This window comes from Mus musculus, chromosome 18 (assembly GCF_000001635.26).
Source record: "Mus musculus strain C57BL/6J chromosome 18, GRCm38.p6 C57BL/6J".
NCBI lineage: Eukaryota > Metazoa > Chordata > Mammalia > Rodentia > Muridae > Mus > Mus musculus.
The window spans coordinates 7,583,326-7,607,500 of NC_000084.6; the positions used below are offsets into that span (position 1 = coordinate 7,583,326).

Genomic DNA, 24,175 nt, shown 5'->3' on the forward strand with positions numbered 1-24,175 from the left:
AGCATTTTTCATTTCTTCTAAATTTCTTATGCTTGTTCTAACATAGTACGGTATTCTGGGTGGAGAGGGGTTTAAGATGGAGACAGAACTGAAGAAAAATTTTCCAAAGTCCCTATCAGAATCCTAACTACAGTGCTTAGTGGAATATGCTGTGGCGTGGCCCAGGGGCACTCTAAGGCATGTGCTTGAGCATCTGTGACTATCGAAGTTGTCACTAGCAATAAAGCAGGGTTAAAGAGGCAGGCCATGGTAAGCATGACATCCAGGTGCAAGCATTTTACTTCTAAGTCAACTCTGACTGACAGTCCTTCCTTTGGAGGTCAGGAAAGTTCTGGAAACGGCGCTCTCTACAGGTGAACAGCACAGTTTTTTTCTTTTTTGCAAACTGCCAGAGGACTTTTATTCCAAGAGCGCTCTAGGACCCACAGTTATACACCACGCAAGGGTAGAGGACCGTGGGCCCCGAGTAGCTGGGTAAGGAGGTATTTAAAGGAAGAAAGCACAACTCAGGGGGGTGGGAAGGGCGTGGTTGGAAAATACCAAAAATACCAGTTAAGAGTCACAATGAAGTCACAAGTCACAAGGAAAAATACCTGATAATTGTGCAGTTATTTCTCAAGACAGTTTCTATGAACCTCTAACAATAGCACATTTGCATAGCAGGTTCCATGAATGGTCAGGGTGGTCCTTTTTGAACAAACACTCCCTGAACCCAAGAAGCAGGTGGGTGGAGGAATGTCGCTATCTGTTTTTTGATTAGCATGCCTTGGAGCATTGATTTTTTTTTTCAATCTGACCATGAGAGGGCAGTGTGGGACAGGCCAGCTAGCCGAGCACCATGGAGAGGAGGGTCTATCTATCCGCACAAGGATGGCGTAGGAGCAGTGGGGGTCTAGAGGAAGGAGAATGAGCAACAAAGAGAGCTGAAAAAGAAAACAGAAGCAAAAGCAAAATGATTCCCTGGAACAGAGCTCTGTGCTGTGGCTAAGCCTTGAGATGGCAGTGGCTGGCCAACCACCAATGTGCACAGCCCACTATTAGTTGGCCTTAAAGAAAGACTCATTAATCTAAGAACTTAATAATATGCTAATCATGTAGGAAGACCTAGACTACAACTAGCTCTCTACTTCTGGAACTGTCTACTATAGACACAATTTCCATCACATGTAAGCAGCATTATTAAGCAATGGTTGGCAGGAGAAGTCATAGAGATGACCATGAACAAATCAAACAAGGGCTCAAAGCATGGGTGAACATGGACACGACAAGGGAAATGAAAGCTAGCTTAGAGATAAAGGGGGACTAATCAACATTATGTTCCACAATTTTGTTTTGTTTAATTTTTTTACTTTGCTGTGATTTCACTTCAGATAACTAAGAACAAACAACTCTACACACTATTTCAACACACACAACACACACACACACACACTGTGATACAGTATATCACAGACCCCCAAGGCCTATTTGACCCTCTACTATAGACATATGTCACCATCTGTGTCTTCTCCATTAGACAATAAATTCTATTTATAATTTCTGGCATAGAGATGCTCATTAAACAAACAGAGTGAAACAATAAACAGCAAAATACACACCCTCCCCACACATGCATACAGTAAGTTCATCGTCTCATGGCATGCACAAACTGTCAATAATACCACTCATCTGGGAATGAGGCATGGGCTTCATTAAACATCAGTCACATTTCTTTATATCATGTGATCTTAAGTCCTGAGGTAAAAGCAAGGTGGATCTCAGAAACTATACTAATGTCAGAAAGCTCCAAGACCCTTAGGATGAAATTCCGTAGGTTACCTTGATGTAATATCCCTCACAGGATCACCCACTGAGTAATAACAGTAAGGTTGTGGGGATGGCTTATATGTGGTAAGGCTGAGTTCTAACTACCCTCAAAACAAATATACAAACACACATGCACACACCCACTGAAAAGACAGCAGTAGGTATTAAAAAGCCAGGAGGGCAGTTCATCGTCTCATGGCATGCACGGACTGTCAATAATACCACTCATCTGGGAATGAGGCATGGGCTTCATTAAACATCAGTCACATTTCTTTGTATCATGTGATCTTAAACCTGAAACAAAAACCTATAAAAAAAAATATATAGAGACGAAACTATGAAGAAAACATCACTTATTTTCAAAGAAAGTAAAGCTTATTTCTATTAGCATAACATTTTATTTACATCAGGATCTGAGTTTACACAACAGCTGCAATGACTCACTAAGGCACAATCAACAATAAACACACAAAAAATGGAAAATCCTTTCTATATGCAGTCAGAGATTTGTAATGAGTTCATAATTACTACTGATACATTAAATAAATGCACTTCAAGCTGGATGTGTAGCTCAGTTGGCAGAGCTACCTAGCATGCATGAAGCCTGTGTTCCCAGCACTGTAAACACTGGGCACGGTGGTAAGCACCCCCAAGCTTGGGAAACAGGGCAATCAGAAGTTTAGTATCACCCTCAGCTACATGGTGAGTCTGAAGCTAGCCTAAAATACATAAAATCTGCCTTAGGCAAATCAATAGACTTTTTTAATAAAATAAATGAGTTTCACAGTAAAGCAAATAGACTTGAAATCAAATCATCCAGTTTTATTTTTTATTACTAGTAAATTGTTTTCTTTTGTTTTTTATTTTTTTATTAGATATTTTCTTCATTTACATTTCAAATGTTATCCCAAAAGTTCCCTATACCCTCCCGCCACCCTGCTCCCCTACCCACCCACTCCCACTTCTTGGCCCTGGCATTCCCCTGTACTGGGGCATATCAAGTTTGCAATACCAAGGGGCCTCTCTTCCCAATGATGGCCAAGTAGGCCATCTTCTGCTACATATGCAGCTAGAGACACGAGCTCTGGGGGTACTGATTAGTTCATATTGTTGTTCCACCTATAGGGTTGCAGACCCCTTCAGCTCTTAAATCATCCAATTTTTAATGGTTTCCTTCAAACAGATGTTTTGTTAGTCAAAAAAAAAAAGAGTCCTGCTGTAATTCCACATTTAGCGGAATCATAAAGTGACATTTCCCAAGCTGAATTTTTGCTTTGAATTACTAAAACTCATTAAAAATAAAAGTCTACACCATTTCTGCAGCTTTTAATAAGTCCATTGTGGTCCTACATTAGCAGCAATGTCCTTCCATCTGTCTGAGTGGACTTCACAGTGCAGGCTCTTAGTCTCAAGAACTTTACTGGCAGCCAGGCGTGGTGGCGCACGCCTTTAATCCCAGCACTCGGGCGGCAGAGGCAGGCGGATTTCTGAGTTCGAGGCCAGCCTGGTCTACAAGAAGTTTACTGACACTTCAGAACAGCAGATCTCATTTATTTGGTGGGGAAGGAGGAGTGTTGACTTTCAAGGGTAAGGATGGTAAATTCACTAGGTCTATGACATCAGTTAATGAAAGAATCTAATTTAGAGCTAGCAAGCTTTCAGATGACAGCTTTTCCATGAATGAAAAGAAATTGGAAGATTTGAATCTTTTTTTTAAAACAAGTTTAATGTGTCTCACAAATGTACCTACCCTATCAGTACACATGTGTATATAGTACATCTATAGTATTTTATTTGCTTCAAGTATTTATTTACCATAATGAACTCTAAACTCACTAGAATGTAAATAATGCTCTTCCTAGGACTCCAGGGAACAGTATTATCTTAGTTATTTTCCTATTGCTGTGCTCAGAGACCATGACCAACACAACTTATACAAAAAACAGTTTACAGGGGCTTACACTAGCATGGCAGGGAGTGTGGCAGGCAGGCATGGCATTGGTAACTGAGAATTTAATCTTGAGATACAAGCAAACGACAGAGAGAGGGAGGGAGAGAGAGACAGACAGACAGACAGACAGAGGCAGAGAGACAGAGACAGAGAAAGAAAACTGGGAATGAAGTAGGTGTCTAAAATCTCAAAGCCAACTCCTAGTGACACACCTCTTCCAACAAGGTCACACCTCCTAATCCTTCCCAAACAGTCCCACTAACTGGGGACCAGGCATTCAAATATGAGCTCTGGGGGCCATTCTCTTTCAAACCACCACAGCTGTCCAAGTACTGCAGCCACTGCCTTCCGGGGTGATGCACCTGACCTCAAACTCTAGGATGCATTCATCCCATGGAGAGGAGCTATCTCCCTACAGTCTCAATTGCCAATGACAGTTCAAACAAAACTCTATTTTATAAGTAAAACATTCAAAATTTCCCCTTCTCTGATGCTGCTTCCTAACATGGTATCCAAAGCACCTTGACAGAGTGGCAAGTCATGAGACTCTGAATTCCATGGTGTACTTGGTCTTAGTAAGTGACTATATGGTCTTGGAGGTAGTTATGGTGTATTTGGTCTTAGTAAGTGACTATATGGTCTAGTTTTATAATTTGGTGATTAAAACTTAACTCTGACAGGAATTCTTGTTTTTCCCTTGCAAACTGTAAAACTTGACCTCATACCCAGCATGAGACAGTCATGTTGAGGTTGGGGGTGGGGAGGCTCTGATTGGTCACTGCCTCATTTAATAACATCCTATGCAAAAGAGGGGTGTGGGCTGAAAAAGAGAATTAACAACAGCCTCAAGTTCCCATGGGAAGTCATCTTTTACTACAGTTATTAATAACAAACTTAATTGTAGGTTTCTATGTTTCTCCTCTTGGCCAGTAGCTTTGAAGTTCTAATCCACAAACACTTTTTTTGCACCAGAAAATCAACCATGTCTACCTTGAATTATTTACAATGGAAAGCAGTTAAAAAAAACTTCAGGTATTACAGTTTCACAATATAAATGTTTCAAATATTTTTAAGGTTGTCCTCATCTTAAGAATGTGTGAAATAGTTCTATAGGGAGTGGGGAAAGGCTGGGTCCAAAAGCCAGGAACAGGTAAACGGGCTGCTGCACCCCCAACCCCTGAGTCTGACCCTGGGATCCACAGTGGGAGGAAGCAGTGCCAGACAGTTACCCTTCAACCCCCACACCCACGCTTCTGGGTTCCAACCCCACGGAGAAGACGCATACATCATACACACACAGAGAAATAATCTATAAAAAGGCTACAAGATGCTGCTGCAAGGAAAGCAGATTGACGATCTGAGTTCAATCTATTAGGCCCACAAGGCAGGAGAACAGAAACAACTTTAAAGGCTACTCAATAAACAAAACAGAAAGTGGGGGGAAAACATTAAATTTCTTGATTTTAATACAATCTGAAAAAGTCATAAATTATATAAAATTACACTCATATGTAATGAAGAATATTTTGGGAAATTATTTGTTCAGAGGTAATAGTGCTGTTGAAGTGACTCGGGTTCAATAATTTGCTTTTAGAAACAAACCATTTTTTATGTAAGAAAAAGTCACTATAAAATTCCATCAAAATCCAACTGGCTAATCGTTATATTAAATGCCAAATACAAAAAAACTTAACAAAATCAATTTACATTCTACTTAATACATAATACCACATCCTTACAGCAACTGTGGTGGAAGGTAAGAAAGGAAAACAAAAACAAAAACTGCCCTGAGACAATCTCTCATAGCATTGCCAGGACTGGAAGATGAGGCAGGAGGATCACAAGTGTAGTGAGAGCCCATCTCAAAACATAGTAGGAAGAACATGGCTCTAAGATCAAGCACTTGACTTGGATTCTATGGTTCAAATCCCAGCACTATGGGGGGGGGGGGGAGTTAAGAAGGAGGAAAAGCAAACATGAGAAGAGCATCAACTGGGCTGAGAAGACGACAGCTAAAGTTTGGAGCCAGCAAAGCAGAGGGCTTTGGAAGCCAAAAACCTCCCCCCCAAGAGCAGGGGGTGCTGCTGCAGTCACAGAAGCACTTTCTGAAGATGCTCACAGATCCTACGCAAACCCGGGCAGAGAAGTGCAGGGAACCGAAACAGCTACAACTATGCCTGCACTCACAAGAAAAAGAAAAACGCAGGAGTCCAGGGTCCTGTAAGGGGTTGGTACAATGCTGCTTGTATTCTAATGCTAAATACTGGTTCCTCAATATGTGGTTGCACCAGACAATGAGCAGATCCTCACATACACAAAGTGATGCTATATGGATCATTTCCCCAGTTTAGCTGGTCAATAAAAGGCTAGCTAGAGCCTGTGATGGGCAGTGGAGGGAGAAAGGTGGGGCTTAAGGTTCCAGTGAGAGTTTTGCAGGTAGAGGGGGAAGATAAATGGGAGAAGACAGAGGTAGAGGAAGACACCATGGACCAGGACCATGTGGCAAGGAGAAACAGCAAGTAACGGGGACTTTATAGCTGGGGAATAAGTATAGCTCTAAACTTGTCCAATCTAGGCTTATGGCTGGTAAAGAAAATACCTGGATTGTGTGTCTTTTATACAGGCTTGTTAGGATTATAAGATCCTTTCACAGTGTCCAACAAGATCTGAGGCCACTTTAAATTCCACCGGATTTTATATGCACCACCAAAGGGACCCAATGGAGATCCCTGGAAATGGAGACGTTTGGAAAGGGAGAGTGCAAATAAGCTGGACTGAAACATAGCTTCGACAGGCTCTCATGAGAATTAGTGGCTTCCCTGGTCTGACTACATGCAAGAAGCTAAAGAAATCCTATAGAAAGTGGAAATGTCAGAACCTCCAGAGTGTCCAATATTTGATCAAAATAATTAAATGTATCAAGAAACAAAACCAACAGAAGACAAACCAACAATAGAAACAATTTCAGGAGGCTGGACAGAGACTGCACAGAAGGTAAAAGCGCTTGCTGCTCTTATAGAGGGCTCAAGCTTGGTCCTCAGTATGTATGCTGGTTGTTTCACAATTACGTGTAACTCTAGCTCTTCTCAGGGCATCCATATGTACACATACACATACACACACACACACACACACAGAGAGAGAGAGAGAGAGAGAGAATACAGAAATAAAATAAATAAAATAAAAATAAATCCTTTTTTAAAAGAAAGACAATAAATTCACAAATGGTCCAGATACATAGAAATCACCAGTTTTGGACATTATAACTATAGTTAGAGATTATATTGATGAAAATTCAAAACACAACAAGAAACTACATTAGTAACTATAACATATTGCTGATAGGTCAGTGAACAGGTAAAACTGACAACTCTTTGAGTGGCTGTCAGTCAACAGAGCTGTAGCCACCAGCATTTATTACCCACTTAGCGGAGACAATAATGTCTGTCTCGCCAGTGTCCCCGCAATTAAATGTCTCCCATATAGCTGACCTATAGTAACTTGTCAGCCAACATTAAGTCACATATGATTTCCAATGAATATGATATTGAAATCATCCTGTCCCAGGATCAAGTCTAATTCTACTTCCCTAGCAATGAAGTAGAATCACGCTTCTATGGCTTCTAAAAAAAGAGCAAGTGGGAAGACTCAGATCTATTTTTATTGTTTTCAATCACCAGTAATATATTACGAGACTACCAATGCTTCTCAGAAAAGATACTTTAAACACGGAGAAGAGTTTCAATGAAGTATTGATGTAATGATACACAGAGACAAGGTAGCCAGGTTTCCTTTGGCTGATAGGCATTACACCTCATCCACACTGGTACTGAGTTCAGAAGACTCTGGAGGTCCACTTACGAAGAAGGCTAAGGCTAAACCTATGATTCAAAAGAAATGTGTGTCTGAGCCTGCTTTACAGCATGTGTGAGCACCTGTAAGTCAGATGCAATTATAAAACAATTTACAGAACACGTGCAACTCTCCAGCCCTGTTATCTTCAGACTACATGGCTTTGACACAAGCTGCAAGGAGCAGCTGCTACCAGCTGCAGCAGCAAAAGCTGCTGAATTGGACAAAGTAGAAAAGCAATCTGATGAGGCCAGGAAATGCATAGATACAAGTTTTAACCACTTGCACTTGCATATTTATGTCTTGAGACAAATATGCAGAAAACAACAATTGCTCCTTTTGGATTTAGGGGACGGCCACTATGGAGGAAATAAAACGCCACACCTCAAGTGATCTTCTACTTGCTGGATCTTAGAAGTTCCCCAAATCTACACTTCTATCAGTATTGATGGTAATGACCCACTCCCCCCAAAACATCCAGCACTGAATTCTTCCACTTCTAAGAACACAGTCATAGAGGAGCTTGACCTGAGGAGCCAGGAAGACGGGGAAGGGCCCTGGAGATGGGAATCTGCAGATGAGAAAGACGGAAGGGAAGGACAGACAGGTAAGGCTGCCCTGCTCAGCATCAGGCAGGAGAGGTGCAGCTGAAGGAGTAAGGTAGCCACAGAGCAAAGTCTGCAGTGTGGATACAAGGGCAGCAAGGACAGGAACCGGGAAGCCATGGCTTCAGCAATCAGGTAGGTAGGGTGCTTGTATCTAATAGGGGATCCTTTGGAGCCACTGGCTCTGGGCGCATAATCGAAGGCACGACTCCATCTCCAGAAGAGGAAGCTTGAAACCAACAGTGCAAGAACCTGGGGGAAGCTCCGTTCTGACTACGGCCTGAGACTTGAAGCAGCAGTGAAGACAAAGGCTGGCCTCAGTACTCCAGGCAAATTCAATGTACAATTCCCAAGGACGACAAACTCCACACATACTCAAACATCTTCTTCAAAAGGCCTACACACACCCTCCAGTGCACGCTAAATTATCTCTCGGTAGTTTATAACACCTGACAGCTGAAAACACTGTGAAAATAATTGTTCTGTGTTGTTTAGAGAATACCAGCAAGGAAAACCATGTCTATATATGCTTAATGCAGATGAATTTATGTCTTAATATTTGTCATCAGCAGTTGGCTGAATCCAGAGGCAGCAGCACTGGAATATAATGCAGGCATGAGACCTAGTGCTGAGCTCTGAGCTGACTCAGCTGGAAAGATGAACTAGCAGTGATCAGCACACTGTGCTTTCAATTAATGGGGGTGTCTGTTTCTCAAATAAACAGACACCTTTCCTGAATCCCCCATACTCTAGGGTCTAGGAAGTAAATTAAAAACAAAAACAAAAACGTTGCTAGTTCCTTTCCCCAGCACTTTAACAAAAGGTGGGATTTATTTGGATCACATCTGTGGTTAGTCTATCATAGCAGCATATCATATCATGCTCAAGTCTGGGCTTAGTCTATCATAGCAGCATATCATATCATGCTCCAGTCTGGGCTTAGTCTATCATAGTAGCATATCATATCATGCTCCAGTCTGGGCAGGGCAGAAGACAGAGCCAGGTTTCCTGGCACTTAAACTGACATTTTCAGTCTAAAACCCAGGCCCACAGGGTCGTACTTCACAATTTCAAGGTAGGCCTTCCCTCCTCAGTTAAACCTATGGAGAAAGGTACTGGCAGGCATGCCAGTGAACACTAACCACCATTCTGAGGCCACGAATTAACCTATGCTATGGCCACAGTTTAAGTGGGCAGCACACAGCATGGTAAGGAAACTGCTTCTGACAGCTGGGATAAAACACAAGGTTGATGCTGAAGTAAACATAGGAGATTAAGAAATAATCAGTCTCAAAAGTCAACTTGTAGAATGGGGACTGTGAGAAAATGGACATTTACAGCCAGGGCTTACAAAATCTACTTAGCAGCATCAATGTAGATGCTGAAGAAGGAGACTCAGGGTGGAGGCAGAACCCACATCAATCACCATGTGCTGCTGTTCTGGTACTGAGATACAAACATGACTCGTTAGAAGGCATCACATCTTCTCTACCAGCTCCACTACATGGGCGACTACAGGGTAGAAAGTTAATGAAGGGGAAAGGGCATAATGAGAAGCACTCAGAGAAGCAGGAAATACAGCAAGCCTTCTGTCAACAGGAGGGCAGGAGGCAGTCCGGAGTTCCTGCAGAGGTACTGTTTGCTCAGTTGCTGTCACTGTCTTTAAAGATGGGTAAAGCTGACATAATAGGCTAAATAAATCAAACTAGGTAAATGACAAGCAGAGGACAGTCAGAGGGAAACGCTCATAAATCCATCCCACATCATCAGAATGTCTTTAAATTTTTAAAGAAAATTAATTCCACCTTCAAATTCTTTCCCCAATGGAGCATTTGGCAGAGTACAATCCCTACAAACCACTCAGTGTTAATGCTATATTCGCTGTTGAAAAAGGAAGGAATCCAAGTGTGGATTCTATCGTTATCATCAACACATAGACTGTACACACACACAATGGAAAAAATACATACAAGCGATTTTAATGCCAATAACAATTGCAAATACAATATAGAATGGCAAAACGGTAGTTTTGAATGACCCAGACCAAAGTTTGAATCAAATGCTTTCTACAATACCATAGTGCTGCCTACATACCTTCAAGCATGGGTACTAACATTCTCAGAAATTTAGATGCTCTCTCATCTCCCTTCTACAATTGCCTCTCACATAAACGTTCAAAAACCCATGCAAAGCTCAAAAAAAAAAAGTATAGGCCAAGGATGTAATCCTGAGAATGACTGTGGAGTCAAAAGTCTTTAGTCACACTTCAAAGCCAAGCCCATGACCTGCCACTCTCTCTAAGCTCTGGGTCTTCATGGTGCCTCTGCATAGTTTCATATGAGTTTTTAACAAGATGCATGGACAGCATTTCATACAGAAAAGTCCCTCAGCAAAAGCTGGTTTCCTTCTCTCCTCCTGTTATTTCATTCTTTAACCACTTTCTTACACTCTCATCTTCCTGTGGCTTTCCTCCTGTCTGGCCTAAGACACTATCCATACACCCTCTGCCTCCCAGCAGGTAGCAGCCACTGAAGGCCCAAAACCTTCACCTAGCATACGCCTTGTATCGGATTCCATGTATCTAGCATGTAATATGTGATCAGTAAATGTTTCCTGTCTCAAGTCATTCTAGTTAACATTTAGACGGATTGCTGTGTGGGCGCCGATTGGCTTCATCGTAAATACTTAGACGCCCATTGATGTCACATCAATTGTCAGGGCTAAAGTATACCCTACACAGTATCCTGCTGAGTTCAGAGGTCAGTTCTGAGTTGGGCCATCACTGTTTCTAGTGACTAAGTCTTTCTAGAGCGCACCTATATCACATTTACATACCATCTGAGCCACTATTGTATTTCAATGGCAAAGCAGAGCAGCTGCAGCAGAGACCAGGAGGTCTGAAAACATGAATATATTTGCTATCTAGCCCTTTGCAGAAATATCCACTGATCTCACTATTCACTGGATTCACTCAGAGAGTCAACAACCATGAAGTACTTACTTAACTATGCATTGACTTCTGCCTTTGGGCTTAGGATTATCATGAAGAATAAATTAAATTCAGCCCTATTTTTGCACAGCACAGCAAACTAAACCAACAAAACACAAGCAGCCAAGAAAATAAGCAAAGAATATTATAAAATTAGATAACCAAGAAACAAAAAGAGACTATTTTCTATGAGAGTAACCACTATGAGTAGTAAGCAGGTGTATCCTCTTGCATTGGGGGAAAAGGAAATTTTCTGCAGGAAGGTAGATGAAACTTAACCATGGCAAGAGTCACTCAGGAAAAATAAGAGAGGCTGGAGGCCAGGCCAAGAGTGGATTCAACAAGAACCTAACCCTGATGAAGAAATCACCTATTGTGTTCAGAGAAGTCAAAGGGCAGCACTGACTAGCACTGACTGGCACTGACTGGCACTGACTGGCACTGACTAGCACTGACTGGCAGCACTAACTGAAGGCAGGGTTACACCACAGAGCACCTTATAAGTTATCTTACAAAATGAACACACAGTTTTAAATTCCTTAATATATTTTTATTATAAAAATGGGAAATTTTGCAAGCTCATATTTCAGATTCACACTGGTGGTCTCCTCCACATCAGCTTCTAATTTTGTAGGTAAAAGGCATAAAGGAAAACCAAGGGGGAGATACTTGATTCGCTCAGGGGATGCAAGGATGAAAGAGCTGTGCTACCTCATCTCCCAGGGGTGTAATAACAGCAGCAAACATGGCTCCACCTCTGACCACATCCACTGCCCCAGAGGAAGGACCACAGCTATGACCAGCAAAGCATTCAGCTTCTTCGACAAAGCAAATGTAAAGCAGACCATTCTCCCAGCTCTACACTGACCCATCTCATCACATACACATCCACTAGCTTTCCCTCATAAACAAAGCATATCAACTAATCTGCGTAATATAAACCCAGAAGTGATGTTTCCTTCCAGTGCTACCTGAAGAAGGGTAAAAAGACATGACAGGCTGGTATTATTAGAAGGAAATGGAATTTTGTTAAAACAAAAAGTAAAAAACAAAACAAAAACCTCATTTTTATATTAAAAAGTACATCTTTGAGCTGGGCATGGTGCCGCACACCTTTAATCCCAGCACTTGGGAGGCAGAGGCAGGCAGATTTCTGAGTTTGAGGCCAGCCTAGTCTACAAAGTGAGTTCCAGGACAGCCAGGGCTACACAGAGAAACACTGTCTCAAAAAAAAAAAAAAAAAAGTACATCTTTGTATTAGAGTCAATATTTTTAAAAACATAAAGTAATAACTATTTTTTAAAAAATGGTCTAGAGCTGGGCAGGGTGGCACATCCCTTAAAACCCAGCCCTTAGGAGGTAAAGGCAGGCAGATTTTTGTGAGTTTGAGGACATCCTGGTAAACAGTGAGCTCCAGAACACCCACAGTTTTATAGTGAGACCCTGTCTCAAACACACAACTATTGTAAGCACCTCAGCCATATAAACACACTCCCTCCATAACTACTTTACAAACCTGACATTAAGACACAGGTTAAATAAGATGCCTGAAGTGACCAGCCATGGTTTAACACCTTGGCATGGCACCTTTCCATGCCATTCTCAGTGCAGTGAAGAATGCTTTGCTGAGAAGGGGAGACTCTCCTCAGTGCATTCACAATGGGATGTATTTATCCTCATAAATTTAATTTCTCGTTGCCACAGACAATATAACAAAAACACCCAAGAATTGCACTGCTAGGAAAATGACCAATACAAGCTCATCATCTGATATCTACTCCCTGCACACACAGTGATGAGGCAGCAGAAGGACCAGTGGCCTCTCTTAAAAATCACCTGTATGTGAGGTTGGCATTCTACCCTAGTAATCTTACTTGTCCTCACAAATTGCTATTGGTACCAATTGAATACATACACATTGAATTCAGAAGGGTCAAATATCATCACTTTCCAGCTTTTTGTCCTGATTATTCCACACACTGTCTGTAGGTAAACAGAGTTTTCTCTGTATAGTTGAGACTCTGATTGTAAAATACTTTATTTGCATAAAACTTTCCTCATTTGACTGAGGGAGGACCTCCAGTGGCTAATGAGAAGGCTCCCTGGACACTCTAATACTACTGGTCTAGTCCTAAGAATAAATAGATTATGGACACTAGGCATCATGGTAGACATCTATAGTCTCAACACTTAAAAGTCTGAGGCAGGAGCATCATGAGTTATGGACTAGTGTGGACTAGATAAGTAACCCTGAAGAAGATAGTGAAAGGAAAAGAAGGAGAGGGCAGGAACGAAAGGGAGCAGCAGAACCAGAAAAAGGGCCCGGAAGGTAAAAGGCACTCACCACCCAAGGCTGTGGCCTGCTCAGTCCCAGGACCTGACATAAAGACTGAAGGGAGAATGAGTTCCACAAGTGTGCCAAGGGCATGCACTTCCCTTGACAGTAAGAACCACAGCAGCAACTTCTGTGTACAGGGCTGCGTCCCAGCCTCAGACTATGGTTGACAGCATTAGATGCTTGATGAGTTATGCCTGCATTTAAATGAATTGTTTATGAGTCTGGACAAAGCTATGTAAGCACAAGCTGGGTTCTCAGCCTATCCCCAATATCTCAGGCCATACCTCAAAAGTTGATTTATAATGGTCTTTTCTAAATCGCCATGAACATAATAATGGTCCAGAAACACATTTTCCAAAGTTTAGATGTTTAAACTATAAAATAACTGGCCTTCCATTCTGGGACAGAGCCCTGAGCAAACCTTGGGCATGAACTCTACAACCAGTCCCTTAAAACCCAGAGGAAGATCCACTCCCAGGCACTCTAACACACGCAGGATCCCAGGATCCCAGGAGCTTGGTCACACCAGACTCTCAGGGTCCCAAGAGGCAGCTTGACTCCCAGGAGCTCAGACACACCCTGGAGCTCAGGATCACAGAATCCAAGAATTACAGGACCACAGAGACAGCTGGACTCTGAGGAGTTCTGACACAACCAGGATCACAGGAAGGACAGGCTCTAGTCAGACATAGCCAGGGCAGGTAGCACTAGTGATAATCAGATGGCGGGAGGCAAGCATAAGAACATTAGCAACAGAAACCAAAGTTACTTGTCATCAATCAGAACCCAATTCTCCCAGCACAGCAAGTCCTGGATACACCATCACACCAGAAAAGCAGGATTCAGATCTAAAAATTACTTCTCATGATGATGATAGAGGACTTTAAGAAGGACATAAATAACTCCCTTAAAGAAATACAGCAGAACACAGGTAAACAGGTAGAAGTCCTTAAAGACGAAACACAAAAATTACTTAAAGAATTACAGGAAAATACAATCAAACATGCAAAGTATATGAACAAAACCATCCAAGATCTAAAAGTGGAAATAGAAACAATAAAGAAATCACAAAGGGAGACAACCCTGGAGTGAGAAGACCTAGGAAAGAAATCAGGAGCCATAGACTCGAGTATCACCAACAGAATACAAGAGATAGAAGAGAGAATCTCAGGTGCAGAAGATGCCATAGAAAACATTGACACAAAAGTCAAAGAAAATGCAAAAGGCAAAAAACTCCTAACCCAAAACATCCAGGAAATTCAGGAAACAATAAGAAGACCAAACCTAAGGATAATAGGTATAGAAGAGAGTGAAGATGTGAAGATTCGCAACTTAAAGGGCCAGTAAATATCTTCAACAAGATTATAAAATAGAAAATTTCCCTAAGCTAAAGAAAGAGATGCCCATAAACATACAAGCATTCAGAAAGCCAAATAGATTGGACCAGATAAGAAATTCCTCCAATTACATGATAATCAAAGCACCAAATGCACAGAACAAAGAAAAATTATTAAAAGTGGTAAGTAAAAAATGTCAAATAACATGTAAAGACAGACCTATCATTATCACACCAGACATCTAAACAGAGATTCTAAAAGTCAGAAGATCCTAGGCAGATGTAATACAGATCCTAAGAGAACACAGATGCCAGCCCAGGATACTCTACCCAGTAAAACTCTCAATTACCACAGATAGAGAAACCAAGATATTCCATAACAAAACCAAATTTAAACTATATCTTTCCATACATCCACCCCTACAATGGATAACAGATGAAAAACTCCAACAAAAAGGAAGGAAACTACACCCAAGAAAAAGCAATAAATTAATCTTCTTACCAAAAAAAAACCAAAATAAGAGAAACACACAAACATAATCCCACCTCTAACAACAAAATAACAGGAAGCAACAATCATCATTCCTTAACATTTCTTAACGTCAATGGACTCAATTCCCCAATAAAAAGACATAGACTAACAACCTGGATAGGTAAACAGGACCCAGCATTTTGCTACATACATGAAGACCTCAGTGACAAAGACAGATATTACCTCAGAGTAAAAGGCTGAAAAAAAAAACAAATCCAAGCAAATGGTCCCAAGAAACAAGCTGGAGTAGCCACTCTAGAACTGAATAAAACAGACTTTCAACCAAAAGTTATCAAAAAAGATGAGGAAGAACACTTTATACTGATCAAAGGAAAAATCTACCAAGATGAACTCTCAATTCTGAACATCTATGCCCCAAATGCAAGGTCACCCATATTTGTAAAAGAAATGTTACTAAAGCTCAAAGCACATATTGAACCTCACTCAATAATAGTGGGAGACTTCAACAGCCCACTTTCACTAATGGACAGATCATGGAAACAGAAACTAAACATAGACACAGTGAAAATAACAAAAGTTATGAACCAAATGGATTTAACAGATATCTATGGAATACTTCACCCTAAGGCAAAAGACAAGACCTTCTTAACACCTCATGGTACCTTCTCCAAAGTTGACCAAATTGTACACAAAACAAGCCTCAACTGATACAAGAAGATTGAAATAACTCCATACATGCTATCAGATCACCATGAACTAAGGCTGGTCTTCAATAACAACAAAAAGAGAAAGCCCACATGGAAGCTGAACAACTCTCTACTCAATGATAACTTGGGCAGAGAAGAAATAAAGTAAGAAATTAAAGACTGCTTAGAATTTAATGAAAATGAAGGCACAATATATCCAAACTTATGGCACAATAAAAGCAGTCCGAAGAGGAAAACTCATAGCTCTGAGTGCCTCCACAAAGAAACTGGAGAGATCCTACACAAGCAGCTTAACAGCACATCTGAAAGCACCAGAACAAAACAAAAGCAAACACACCCAAGAGGAGTAAACCTCAGGAAATAATTAAACTCAGGGCTGAAATCAATCAAGTAGAAACAAAGAGAACTATGCAAAGAATCAACAAAACCAGAAGTTGGTTCTTTGAAAAATTCAACAAGTTAGATAAACCCTCAGCCAACTAACCAGATGGCACAGAGACAGTATCCAAATTAACAAAATCAGAAAAGAAAAGGGAGACATAATAACAGAAACTAAATAAACTTTTTAAAAAAATCATCAGATCCTACTACTATATTCAACAAAACTGAAAAATCTGGATGAAACAGTTGATTTTCTAGACAGATACCAGGTAACAAAGATAAGTTTGTTAACCAACTAAACAGTCCCATAACCCCAAAGAAATAGAAGCAGTCATTAAAAGTCTCCCAACCAAACAAAGCCCAGGACCAGATGGGTTTAGTGCAGAATTCTATCGACCTTCAAAGAAGAACTAATACCAATAATCTTCAAACTATTCCACAAAATAGAAACCAAAGGAACACTACCTAATTTATTCTATGAGGTGGTTGTTACACTGATACCTAAACCACACAAAGACCCAACAAAGGAAGAGAACTTCAGACCAATTTAACTTATCAATGCAAAAATACTCAATAAAATTCTTGCAAACAGAATCCAAGAACACATCAAAACAATCACCCACTATGATCAAGTAGGCTTCCTCCTAGGGATGCAGGGATGGTTAAATAAACAGAAATTGATCAACATAATCTACTATATAAACACACCCAAAGGGAAAAAAAAAGCATGATCATTAAATTAGATGCTAAAAAAGCATTCAACAGAATACAACACTCCATGTTAAAGGTCTTGGACAGATGAGGAACTCAAGTCCCATACCTAAACATAGTAAAAGCAATGCAGCAAACCAGTAGCCAATATCAAACTAAATGGAGAAAAACTTGAAGAAATCCTACCAAAATCAGGGACTAGATAAGGCTGCCCACTCTCTCCCTACCAATTCAATATAGTACTCAAAGTTCTAGCCAGAGCAATTAGACCACAAAAGGAGATCAAAAGAATAGAAATTGAAAAGGAAGTATTCAAGATATCTAGCCAGAGCAATTAGACAACAAAAGAAGGTCAAAGGGATACAAATTGGAAAGGAAGAAGTCAAGATACCACCATTTGTAGATGATATGATAGTATACTTAAGTGACCCCAAAAATTCCACCAGAGAACTTCTTCAGCTGATAAACAACTTCAGCAAAGTGGCTAGGTATAAATTTACTCAAAAAAAAAAAAATCAGTAGCCTTCCGCTACTCAAAAGATAAACAGGCTGACAAAGAAATTAGGGAAAAGACACCCTTCACAATAATCACAAATAATATAAAATATCTTGGTGTGACTCTAACCAAGCAAGTAAAATATCTGTATGACAAGAACTTCAAGTCTCTGAAGAAAGAAATCGAAGAAGACTTCAGAAGATGGAAAGATCTCCCATGCTCATGGATTGGCAGAATTAACTTAGTAAAAATGGCCATCTTACCAAAAGCTATATAAATATTCAATGTAATCCCCATCAAAAGTCCAACTTCATTCTTCACAGAAAAAGAAAGAGGAACTCTCAAATCCCTTTGGAATAACAAAAAACCCAGGATAATGAAAACTATTCTCAACAATAAGAGAACTTCTGGGGGAATCACCATCCATGACTTCAAGCTGTACTACAGAGCAATTGTGATGGAAAAAAAAAAAAAAACAAAAACAAACAAAAAACAAAAAACAAAAAACACCAATGGTATTGGCAAGAGACAGACAGGTAGACCAATGGAATAGAATTGAAGACCCAGAATTAAAGCCACACACCAAGCCAAAATCATCCAGTGGAAAAAGACAGCATATTCAACAAATGATGCTGGCTCAAGTGGCAGTCGGCATGTAGAAGAATGCAATTGATCTATTCTTACCTCCTTGTACAAAGCTCAAGTCCAAGTAGATCAAGGACCTCCACATAAAACCAGATACACTGAAACTAAATAGAAGAGAGAGTGGGAGAAAGTCTCAAACACATCAGCACAGGGGAAAATTTCCTGAACAGAACACCAACGGCTCACACTCCAAGATCAACTATAGACATATGGGTTCTCATAAAATTGAAAAGCTTCTGTAAGGTAAAGGACACTGTCAACAGGATAAAATGGCAACCTACAGATTGGGAAAGGATCTTTACCAACTCTACATCTGATAGAAGGTTAATAACCAATATATACAAAGAACTCAAGAAGTTAGACTCCAGAGAACCAAATAACCCTATTAAAAGTGGGGTACAGAGCTAAACAAGGAATTCTCAACTGAGGAATATCAAATGGCTAAGAAGCACCTAAAGAAGTGTTCAACATCCTTAGTCATTGGGGAAATGTAAGTCAAAACGACCCTGAGATTCCACCTAACACCAGTCAGAATGGCTAATATCAAAAATTCAGGTGACAACAGATGCTGGCAGGGATGTGGAGAAAGAGGAACACTCCTTCCATGCTGGTGGGATTGCAAGCTGGTACAACCACTCTGGAAATCAGTCTGGCGGTTCCTCAGAAAATTGAACATAGGACCCAGCTATACTACTCTTGGGCATATACCAAGACATATAACAAAGACACATGCTCCATTGTGTTCATAGCAGCCTTATTTATAATAGCCAGATGTAGGAAACAACCCAGATGTTCAACACAGTAATGGATACAAAAAAATGTGGTACATTTACACAATGGAGTACTGCACAGATATTAAAAACAAAGACTTCATGAAATTTTCAGGCAAATGGATGGAACCAGAAAATATCATCCAGGGTAAGGTAACCCAGTCACAAAAGATCACACATGTACTCACTGATAAGTGGATATTAGGAAAAATACTCAGAATACCCATGATATAACTCACAGACCATATGAAGCTCAAGAAGAAGGAAGACCAAAGTGTGGATGGTTCAGTCCTACTTAGAAGGGGGGACAAAATAATCATTGGAGGTAGAGGGAGGGAGGGAACTAAGGGGGGCAGAGGAGGAGGGGAAAGGTGGCAGGATCAGGTATGGGAGGAGATGGGGAAGAAGGACAGAGGATCAGGAAATTGAATGGAGGTGTGTAGTAGTGAGGGATGGGGAAATGGGGGTAGCCAATAGAAAGTCCCAGATGCCAGGAATGCAAGAGGCTCCCAGGACACATAGGGGATGACATTAGCTGAAATACCCAACAAAGGGGAGAGAGAACCTGTAGAGACCATATCCAGAGGTTAGGCATGGCCCCCAGTTGAGGGATGTGGCCACCCACCCATCTCAAAAAATATTAACCCAGAATTGTTCCTGTCTAAAGGAAATGCAGGGACAAAGAGTAGAGCAGAGACTAAAGGAAAGGCCATCCAGAGACTGCCCCACCTAGGGATCCAGCCCATCTGTAGACACCAAACCCAGACACTATTACTGATTCCAAAAAAGTGCTTGCTGACAGGAGCCTGGTATAGCTGTCCCCTGAGAGGCTCTACCAGAGCATGACCAATACAGATGAGGATCCTCAATGCCAACCATGTGACTGAGCACAGAGACCTCAATGGAGGAGTTAGGGGAAAGACTGAAGGAGCTGAAGGGGTTTGCAACCCATAGGAAGAACAACAATATCAACCAACCAGAGCTCCCAGGGACTAAACCACCAAAGAGTACCCACGGCTCCAGCTGCACATGTAGCAGAGGATTGCCTTATCTGGCATCAATGGGAGGGGAGGTCCTTGATTCAGTGCTAGGGCAGTGAAGCAGGAGTGGGTGAGTAGGTGGGGAAGCACCCTCATAGAAGCAGGATGCAGAGGGGATGGGATGGAAGATTCCGAATGGGAAACCAGGAAGGGGGATAATATTTAAAATGTAAATAAATTAAATAATCAATAAAAATACAAAATAGTAAAATACTCAACAATAGAACATGAATTGTCATAAAATATATAGACTAGAAGTGAAAGTTGATCGTATTTCCATTAATTTATTATAGCATTTCCTCATTTGAGAAAATGGCAATGGAGGCACTTTTAGTATTTTCCTGATTCTTTTTCTAAAATATTTAGATAAAATTTCTTTTTCTTCTTTGAGTATTTTACTATATTATATTGATATACCAAATACATATAAACTTTATGCATGTATGCATACTACTTTGATATTTAAGGTTACTTTTAAAAGTAATCATATTTATAAGCCTTTTCCATGATTTCAAATTATATGAAATGAAACTTTTAAACTTGCCTTTTGGACCATTAGATGCATTAATAAGTCTTTTTCTACAAAATCACTATTTGCTGTGAAGTCTTTTTAAAAAAAAAGTGATTAACTAGGATAATTTTTATTATATATCATGGTATGAAGTCTTATACATGTTAATTACTAGTAAACTTTTGAAAGCATAAAAATAAAAAATTAAAAAATAGATAAAAGGAGCCTGACTTTTAACAGACTGGCAGAGAGGGGTATACAGATCCAAGGAATATCAACATGGTGCTAGTTCAGCCCACATTCCTCTGTGTCTCACTCAGCTTTTTCCTCACTGCAAAACAGTCAGGTTGTCCTAGCTTCACTTCTGTTGCTGTGATAAAATGCCCTGAAAAATAGACAGCTTAGGGGAGGAAGGAGTTAAGCAACTTACAATTCCAGGTTATGGTCCACGTACTGACTGGTTTTGTGTCAACTTGACACAAGCTGGAGTTCTCACAGAGAAAGGAGCCTCCCTTGAGGAAGTGCCTCCATGAGATCCAGCTGTGGGGCATTTTCTCAGTTAGTGATCAAGTGGGAAGGGCACATTGTGGGTGGTGCCATCCCTAGGCTGGTAGTCTTGGGATCTACACGAGAGCAAGCTGAGCAAGCCAGTAAGTAACATTCCTCCATGGCCTCTGCATCAGCTCCTGTTTCCTGACCTGCTTGAGTTCCAGTCCTGACTTCCTTTGGTGACAAACAGCAACATGGAAGTGTAAGCTGAATAAACCCTTTCCTCCCCCACTTGCTTCTTGATCATGATGTTTGTGCAGGAATAGAAACCCTGTCTAAGACAGTCCATCACTGAGGAAAGGCAAGGCAGAAACTTGAAGCAGTTGCACAAGATGAAGCCCAGCCCCAACTAAATGTTTTCCTCATAAGAGTTGCAGTGATCATAGTGTCCCTTCACAGCAAACACTAAGACAGACACAAAAATTATTTTTTGATTTTGTACTGTTATGTCAAGGTGAAGATCCAGTCATCAGGGGTCACCTGCGCTTGTGAGCGGCCCCTACTCCTTAAGACTTTCTTTCCCACTATGCATCTATGTCAAAAGCCTTGTTTGACCTGGCTGTGGCTTCCCCTAGAAGCACTGAGGAAATCTTCCCTGTGTGCTGACCCTCCTCTTGGTAGATTAGACACTGTTTAGAGTTCGGCTGGGGTCTCCATGGCCTCCCTGAACAAGAGAACGGGTGACTTTCCACTGTTGTGGAACATTTCTAAAGATGGCCCACAGTCCCCTGGGACCTCATTGACCTTAAAGGGAAAAGAAAATATATTCTCCCTTTTAGCTCTTCTGAGTGCATTAGAAAAGCACCCAAGTTTGGTTATTTAATGCCCAGAAGATCAGTTACATCGCTCTGGTACTTTTAACTACTATGTAATACGTTAGGAAGTTTTTGTAACTGCTTAGCTTAAATCTTAGAAAGTTTAATAGCATGTGGTCTTATCTCTTACATGCCTTAAATAAGATATTCAAACTTTTATAACTTGAAATAACTGTTAGGTTTTCTTTTCCCCATCTTGGAAACATACATCCATCCAATTTAATCTTCATATATAAATCCTTCTTTACAAAAATCAATTTCAATCTTTTCATCGTTATAACATTTTTTTATTTCTTAATATCACAAGACACAACAGGATTAACACATAAATGAATTTGGTACCTGTTGTGAGAATATTGTTACTGGGGGAGAGGGGGAACTAAGCAATGTCTATCCTTCCTCATAAGGTCTCAATGACAAGCCAAACTCCAAGTTCATCCATGTTCACCCTGGGAAAACAATCCTTTCCTGGGCTTCCTTAGGGAGAATGGCAGGAGCTTAGTGCTGGGAGTATGGGTGACCAGAAGCAGTCAAACCAAAAAGGTTTCACACTATATATATGAGGGCATTTTGTAGACACATACAGTGGTACTCTATCTTTCTCTCCTTTTTGTCTACACATAATCAGCTGGGATGGCCCGTTCATTGTTCATCTCCTCTTTTTATGAAGGAGTATTAACATTTAACAAGTCCCACTGCTACCATTTTAGGCCATACACAGCTGAAGGTATGAGGAGAGTAGTCATTTAACTTAGAAGGCAGAACAGGATCCCTGTACTGGATCTTGAAAAACTCATTTGTGTGTGTGTGTGTGTGTGTGTGTGTGTGTGTGTGTGTATGTGTGTGTGTGTGTGTGTGTGTGTGTGTGTGTGTGTGTGTGTGTGTGTATATATATATATTTATCTATAGCCGTAAAAGTAAAAAAAGGTTAAAAAATGCACAGCTTTAAAATTCAAATTTTCAAAAGATATCTATAACATCAGAAACTAAATGTAAATAAAGAATATATCCCACTTCGACCCTTCTTAGAATTGGGAACAAAACACCCATGAAGGAGTTACAGAGACAAAGTTTGGAGCTGAGATGAAAGGATGGACCATGTAGAGACTGCCTTATCCAGGGATCCACCCCATAATCAGCCTCCAAACGCTGACACCATTGCATACGCCAGCAAGATTTTGCTGAAAGGACCCTGATATAGCTGTCTCTTATGAGGCTATGCCAGAGCCTGGCAAACACAGAAGTGGATGCTCACAGTCAGCTATTGAATGGAACACAGGGCCCCCAATGGAGGAGCTTGAGAAACTACCCAAGGAGCTGAAGGGGTCTGCAACCCTATAGGTGGAACAACAATATGAAATAACCAGTATCCCAGAGCTCTTGTCTCTAGCTGCATACGTAGCAGAAGATGGCCTAGTCGGCCATCATTGATAATCCTCCTATTGGAAAAAAATGGAAAATTAAAGTCACCTACAATTGCATACAATTAACTACTTGATATTTAAGTGCATGATTAAACTACATGAAATTGGGTGTAAAAGAAAAAAAAGAAAAGATCCAATAGAAAAAAAAATCAGCAAAAAAAAGTTCAAAAAAAAAAGAATATGTTAGCATTTGTTTATTTTTAAAGAGGCTGTGGTGGTCAAAAATATCCTTAAAGTGATCGTATGTATAGACGTATGTATAGATACACATATATATTATATATAAAACACATCTAAATGTTAGACATAAGTAATTTTTATCTAAAGGGAGGAAAATTGCCCAACAGGAAAAGAAGCCTTTCCTGAAGAAATCATCTCTTGAAGTTAACTTATGCCCTCGAGGGTTAGTTACTGTCATAGAACCAGAAATGGTCATGCAGAGAGAAAGAGGCTACGGAGTGAGACCCCAAAACCCCTACCGGTTTCAACAGCAAAAAGCAGGTAGGGAGTGATGGAGGTGACAGAGAAATTTAAAAATTTTACAAAGCATCTCCAGAAGCAGAAGTGTTTTGTTAGTCAGAACAAATGAAAGGCAGAAGTGTCTTCATAGAAGTGAGACTGCACAAGTGGTGGGAGACTGGGATCTTAGAAGACACAGAAGGGTAGAGGAACTTTGTGCAAAGGATTCTTTCTGCAGGTCAGCTCCCCTACCATCTGCAAGTGCAAGATCCCAGTAGGTTTAGGGTGTAGGTCTCT

General features: G+C 40.6%; 1 protein-coding gene across 12 annotated transcripts in view; it reads right to left on the minus strand.

The window, feature by feature from the left end:
• Window positions 1-24,175, minus strand: part of Mpp7 (membrane protein, palmitoylated 7 (MAGUK p55 subfamily member 7)) — a 278,928-nt gene that overhangs the window by 235,364 nt on the left and 19,389 nt on the right. The window lies entirely within an intron of this gene.